Source organism: Scylla paramamosain, chromosome 26 (genome assembly GCF_035594125.1).
Source record: "Scylla paramamosain isolate STU-SP2022 chromosome 26, ASM3559412v1, whole genome shotgun sequence".
NCBI classification, from domain to species: Eukaryota; Metazoa; Arthropoda; class Malacostraca; order Decapoda; family Portunidae; genus Scylla; species Scylla paramamosain.
Window position 1 is genome coordinate 21,661,591 of NC_087176.1, and position 7,500 is coordinate 21,669,090.

The 7,500-nt window shown below is 44.4% G+C and overlaps 1 long non-coding RNA gene across 1 annotated transcript in view; it reads right to left on the reverse strand.

Moving 5' to 3' along the window:
* LOC135113835 (uncharacterized) overlaps positions 1-7,500 on the reverse strand; it is a 50,821-nt gene that overhangs the window by 19,379 nt on the left and 23,942 nt on the right. The window lies entirely within an intron of this gene.

The following is a 7,500-nucleotide window of genomic DNA, read 5'->3' on the forward strand; positions in this document are numbered from 1 at the left end:
TAGTAGTAGTAGTAGTAGTAGTAGTAGTAGTAGTAGTAGTAGTAGAGGTAGTAGTAGTGGTAGTAGAAGTAGTAGTAGAAGTAGTAGTAGTAGTAGTAGTAGTAGTAGTAGTAGTAGTAGTAGTAGCAGTAGTGAGAAATCGTGAATACTACCTCTACTACTACTACTACTACTACTACTACTACATAGGCATGCTATTAAAGGTCGTGAACAGTTCCATCTGGTACAAACTTAGCTGTGTCACCTTGGTGGATCCCTGTCAAAGTGTCTTCTGAATTGTCTTTGCACTTCTTTGATATTTTCGTGCCTCCAGTAACACTTTATGACAGATGTTCTTCCTTCAGAGCTTACTCTTACTTCTGACATTATTATTTTGGCCAACTGTTTATGAAAAAAAAAAAAAAATTCATTGAATTATAGCGGGTTAAACAGTGATTACATTTTTGGATGGTTCTCTCTCTCTCTCTCTCTCTCTCTCTCTCTCTCTCTCTCTGTTTATACAGATAGATACAGATAGATAGATGTACACAGGTACAGACTTGTGCTTGTGGAGTATAAATGTAAGAGCATGAAGCACAGTGTGTCTCTCCCCACAGGCACCTCCCGCCTCGCGCCTTCCTTCCTCCCATCTCCCAGAGTCTACACACCTGCACTCTTGAGGTGAGTACACTTACTCTTTTCTTTCCTGGTAATTGTTTTCACTGTGTTTTCTATTGCACACACTCAGTAAGTAGAAAATGAGGCACTAACGAGGCAAGACTATATACCACAAAGACTGGACACAATCTGTCTATCTTCCTGTCTGTCTGTCTGTCTGTCTGTTTGTCTCTCTGTCTGTCTGCATCCACATCTGTCCGACTGTCTATATCCTCACCGGAACAGAGGGCGGAGCTTCAGGTTTCGGAAGCTCTCTGTACAACTGATTTTTGGGTCTTGTCGAGTTGATTACCTTTTGAGAAATGGGTGGATTTTGGAGCCTTTTGTGTGAAACATCTATAATAGGGAGGCAAATATTGAACATGTCATGAACTTTATCAAGGAGTCTTTTCAAGCTGGAGTCCACGTCCTGTGAAACGAGGGGAGACCACTCCACTGTGTACTGGTGGGCATCTTTTCCGCCAAAGAAATCATTGCCAAAAATGCATATGGTCCACGCACGCACGCGCGCGCGCACACACACACACACACACACACACACACACACACACACACACACACACACACACACACACACACACACACACACACACACACACACACTCGTTTAAATGTCTCTCAAACAGCTGGCATTTTAAAAAGAATTGTGGGTAATGTAACAAGTGAAGCAGTGAGTGACACGCAGTGTACTTCACGCTGCCCACATCTCATGCACTGCCTTCCTACATGGGCATCTACATGGCCGTCTTTTTAATCAAAGGAACAGGACGGCAAAATAAAATTCTTCGCTGTACATTTTCCGTAAAGAGGTTTGAGTCTGCATCCAAAGCTTCCTCAGCCTTCAGTATTTGCAGGCTTCCCTTCATTCATAAGTACTTCACATTGTTATTAATACATCAAAATCTTGGACATAATGCAATATTCAAATTGGCAGAAAATGTTTCTCACACGAGAAGTAACAACGTTAACCTTATTTGTGCGATACTGACAACAATATTATTCACAAACAGTGTGACAAGTTGGACTAAAACTGTTGTGAACAGTTTGCCTCTTGATAGACAAAGTTCTTCTTACAACTGATAAAATGTTCAAACAAACAACAGGTTAAAAAGTAACCACTTCATCAACAAAAGCTGTGATTTTGATGCTATTTATTGCAGTCATCGCATTTGTTGTTATTATTATTATTATTATTATTATTATTATTATTATTACTATTATTATTATTATTATTATTATTATTATTATTATTATTACTACTACTATTAATAATATTATTAAATTGAAGTTATTGTTGTTGTTGTTGTTGTTGTTGTTTATTGTTATTGTTATTGCTCTAGTTACCAGTATTAGTTATTAATTATGTTTATTAATGCTATAGTTACTATTATTTATGTTACTAATAATATTGTTACTCGTATTATTATTATTGTTGTTGTTGTTGTTGTTGTTGTTGTTGTTGTTGTTGGTGGTGGTGGTGGTGGTGGTGGTGGTGGTGGTGTAATTATTAGTATTATTGTTATCACTACTCTTATTGTTATTGTTATTATCATCATTATTTTATTATTATTTAAGTTAGTGTGAGACACTTGTATTAGTGTTTATCTTCTCTGTAGCGGCGCGGTACTGCCGCTGTACAGTACAGTTCATTATGTTGTTGTACATTATAATTTGTTTGCACTCCTGCCCTCTGCTCTACTGTACAATACACCGTGAGAGAGCCTCGGCTCACGTGACTGTGTATTGTATGTACACCTTGAAATACTTTGTATTGTGCTCACCAATACAGGTTTGCTTACTTGATTATTTACTTAATTACTTACTTACTTGCACGCGGACACGCACACACGCACACACACACACACACACACACACACACACACACACAGACACTCACACACACACACACACACACACACACACACACACACACACACACACACACACACATACACACACACACAGTCAAGTCTTGCCTCGTGTTGTCTTGTCAAATGGTTTGGCCACAACACACGTGCCATGCCGTGTGTCACAGTGTCTCTTACTCCCATCCACCTCTTTGTCTTGTCCCCACATCCCGGTGCTCACGCCGGCCACTTCAAGGCTCAACTCCCTCCCTCCCGCACTGAGCCTTGCAGGCCACGTCTCTCCTGGCCTGCTCCTCACTTGGGAAATTTCTTTGCAGGCTGCTGGCGAGAGGAACTGTCGTCCCAAGCCCTCCACCATGGCCGCCGCTCCAACAGTACATGTCCATCGCATTAAACTTATCTGTCTCATGGAGAACGCAGGCAAGGACGTCTTGACCTTCGTGTTGAAGCGCACGCCCCCGCCACGCCGCCGGGCCAGTCCCTCACTGACTACCTTGACAACTTCCCTCAAGGCTCGACAGCCAACTATGGCACGATGAGTAACAAACAAAAGAAAGCAGCATTGAACCACACCGACCGCCGCCAAGCACAACGCTTCCCTTTATGGGACAACTTCGATGTGACTTTATTGCACAAAGCAATAAAGCTGACGTGCGAAGGCGTGGCGAGAGATGGCGATCCCGAATGGCGGAACCAGAACACCCTGGAGGGATTGGTAACGAAAATCAAGGATGAGCGGAGTGAACTCTTTCATGAAGAGTACCAGCACAAAGTCAATGAGTTAGAACACCTCTTTATTCGAGTCCTCGCCGCAGCCAAGACCAAATACTGCATTCCTGACGCAGAGGTGACACCCGTGCAGGACAACGCCCGCAGGTCACTGATACCTCCAGAAATGTGGGATTTGAGGAAGCAATTTTAAAATATAAATTAAGTAACATGTGTCAATTATTCATAAGCATGAGTCAGACCCACCTCAAAGCATTCTATGATCGCGTGCAAACCTTTGATCCTCTGTCCTTCCTTACCAACTCACCAAAACACCGCCATCACATCCAGGACATTTTCTGCAAGATGTCCCTCGTGGAAAGAAGAGGACACGTCCAATAGAAACGAGACATCGACACTTGCGACGTGCTGACGGTGACGCGCCGCGCAGGACAGAATCCACAGCCGTCCACATCCTCATCGGCCACGCCGCCCACGCACGGCGCCAAGCCACAGCTCATCCTGATCAGGGGCGTGGCAGGAAGCGGCAAAACGACCCTGCTCACCTTCCTTGTCTCAGAGTGGCTTCAGGACCCCGGCGCCTGCACCATCAAACACCTGGACGAGTACGACATCGTGGTGCGTGTCTTGTGCCGCGATGATGAAGGCCCATCTCTCCAGAACTTCCTCAAAGTGATCCTCCCAAACCATTTTGCTGTGATGGACGAACACCTCATCCCCCTCCTACAACAATGCAAGGTTCTCTTCCTGATTGACGGCCTGGACGAACTGTCGCCAGGCACTCCATCACACAGCCTTGTGAAGGACATCCTCAACACCTCGAAGTACTCGCCAGACTTAACACTCGTCTGCACATCGCGGCCAGAAATAGTGCAAGACTTCCTGTCCAAAGTACCTGATGGCTATGAGGTGTGGGACATGGAAATGAAAAGTGTTAGCCATGAACAAAGAATTCATTTTGTCATGAAGCATTACAACAGCTTCCCAGACAAGGGGAACAAAGACCCTGAGAGGCTTGAGTACCTCATGAAACACCTAGGCTGGAAGGATTACCTCGGCCTGCCATTAAATCTCCTGTTCATGGCAACACTTTTCTATATCGATTAAGACAAGATCAAGATCACCACCACCCAGACCAGCCTGTACGTCACCATACGAGATTGGTGCATACAAAAACTGCAGGCCAGACTCACAGGTCATCCACAAGACAGACAGACTCGTGAGGTCCACATCTACAAGATGCTGGAAGACCTATATGACGTGTCATTGCTCTCCTACAAGACCGACTCACTCTGTCAAAACAGGAAGAGCAGAAGCTGATTTGTTCCTGTCATGAGAAAGGATTACCCAGCAAGGAAGTCATCCCAGCGTTTTTCAATCTTCAAGACACCAGTGACAGGCTGGGGCATCATCAGAAGTACGCAGCCCCACACAAGAGCCTCCACGAATTCTACAGTGCATCAGGAATCGTCCACAAGTTGGTGGAGGGCTCACACTCAGCAAACATACGACGCATGCTTCACGACCCGCCGCGCCAACAGCTCCGGAACTTGAGGAACCTGCTCCATTACGTGGCATGTCTCTTCTGCCACCCACAAACACCATGTCGTGTTTCAGACATACGACGCATGTTTCACTTCCCGCCGCCAGAACAGCTCCGGAACTTGAGGAACCTGCTGCTGCACGTGGCAGGTCTCCTCTGCCAACCTAACACACCACTTTGTGCTGCAGCCATACAAGTAAGTTGACTATTCATCCTCTTTTCTTCATATCTGATCCTTCCATAGCTGTCTCAGGGGAACCTGCACCACTGTCAACCTCAATTTTGATCCTTACTAGTCATTAACAAAAAAAAGTACAAGAAATTATTGTAGTGACTCTACACACACAGGAGGTGAAGGTGGTGGTGAAGGTGGTCGTGGTGGTGAAGATGGTGGTGGTAGTGGTGGTGAAGGTGGTGGTGGTAGTGGTGAAGGTGGTGGTGGTGATGAAAGAAAAATGAAGCACAGACCCACGACGATTTTCCTTTTTCTTCTTTGTGCTGTTATTATTTTGGACGAGAGAGAGAGAGAGAGAGAGAGAGAGAGAGAGAGAGAGAGAGAGAGAGAGAGAGAGAGAGAGAGAGAGAGAGAGAGAGAAAGCGATGGATTTGCAAGGCCCCAACGTGAGGGAGAACAAGATGAAAACAAGACATGATTTCTGACCATACAAACATTTCTACCAGCCCTCGCATGAAACCAGGAAACCCTTCGTGCACTCACCAGCCTGCACAGTGTCCTACAAAGTGTTCGTAGCGCCGCCACTCCTCCACTGCGCCTAACAAAAGGCATAGGAGCGAAAAATGTAGAGGAAAAAAATGATGGGCAAGGCAAAACCGAGGCAGCTTCGTCTACTTCATGCTTCACAAACACTGCCTGACTGAGCCTCGCTGCATGCAAAGGAGGGAGAGACAGAGAGAAGGGAGGGAACGGTGCTGGAAGGGTGTCCACCGTCCTCACCCCCTCTAATTCATCACCCTGCTGCCTTTGTAGCCTGCATCACCCTGCCAACCACTCTAGCGTCCTGACAAATTAAAATTACTATTGGGTGAAAACTTTAGCCAAACATACGATTTCAGAGGCTCTGCTGGAGGTTATTGCTGGTGGTTCTGGAGCATCTGTTTCGGGGCTCTTGTCGTATCCTTTCCGTGAAAATTAGAAAAGGAAAGCAGAAACACAGAAAAACGCACACGGGGAAAGCAAACATGGTATTTTTCGTATATTTTCACGACTTTTCATGTATTTTCATCCATGGAATTCAGTATTCATGGATTGGCTTTTGATGTGGAAATCTCCAGACACAGGAAACACATTTCTACTTTAACTACTGCTGACATGAAACAAAGAGTAGAACAAAACACATCCCACAACAAAAAAAAAATAAAAAAATAAAATAAATAAATAAATAAATAAAAACCTGTAAACACTTTCCCTCCAAGAATAATAAAGCAAAAAACATTCAAGGGAACATATAATGGCAAATAAGACACATTTGCAGATCGGACGAACCACACACACACACACACACACACACATAGGATAATGAAACGTACCGTGATCTCTCGGGCGGGGCAATTTCCTCCAGCAGGAGTCCTGAGAGGCTGCACAGATCCTCCTCCCTCACTTGAGACCCATTGAGGGCGACCCAACACTGACATAAACACAATCCACAGGTCCACGTGTCCTTCATCACCTGGCATAGGAATCAGATATCCAGCCTTGCCCACCTCATCCCTGGAACTCAGCCCTTTTTGTCCTACACGCTAAATTGCATCACGTCCTCTCCTCCTCCCCACTCTTTTTTTATATTTATCCCTCGATCGTTTTTCTCCCTTTTTCCAGCCACCACTTCCCCGAGGCCTCAAAGGGAGATCTCGAGGAGCACAGCGAGCGTTGATAAGTCTGATAAGTTCCCCAGAAGGGTAAAGTTTTCCTTATTTCGCAAGACCAGCGGGTGAAGGTGAGACACGTGTGGGTTTAGGAACCTTGGGCAGCAATGCTGTTTTACCAGCCGTCCTTGCAACGCCACTTCGTCTGTTGTTGCAAAACCCTTCTTTCACCCGCCTTCGCAACACCATCTCGTCCTTACAACATGAGTCTGTCACGTGTGTTTGTAGCATCATTTCTTGGCAGCTGCCTGCACCACCACTTCCTTGCAGGCCTTTACATCATCATTTGCTGGAACAAACAACCAGCGGTTGTTAACACGAAAACTGTAGATCGTTCAAAGTCCAAATTAAGCAAGTATTTCAGAGAAACAAGTATGTATGTACTAACAAGTTATTATTCTAATCCATAATTGTACTTTTTAACGACTTTTTTACATCGGATATGTAGAGAGGCAAAACATCAACACTAGTGGCAGGGTAGTGTAGTGTAGTGTATATATATATATATATATATATATATATATATATATATATATATATATATATATATATATATATATATATATATATGGGTTACAAGATGATCTCGTCTGACTTTTCGTGGTGACATGCTGTCAGAAAGAGAGATGGGCGAAGAAAGAGCCTTGCTCTGTATCTGTCCTGTTCTTCCACAGGTAGTTCATTAGTAGAAGTGAATAGATAAACAGATAACCTCGCTAAAAACCGATATATCTTCTGGTATTTTTTTCTCTTCTATTATAATTTATTTCGTCCTCGCAACACCTTTCCTTCCCATCTTGGAACACCTCTCCGTCCCTG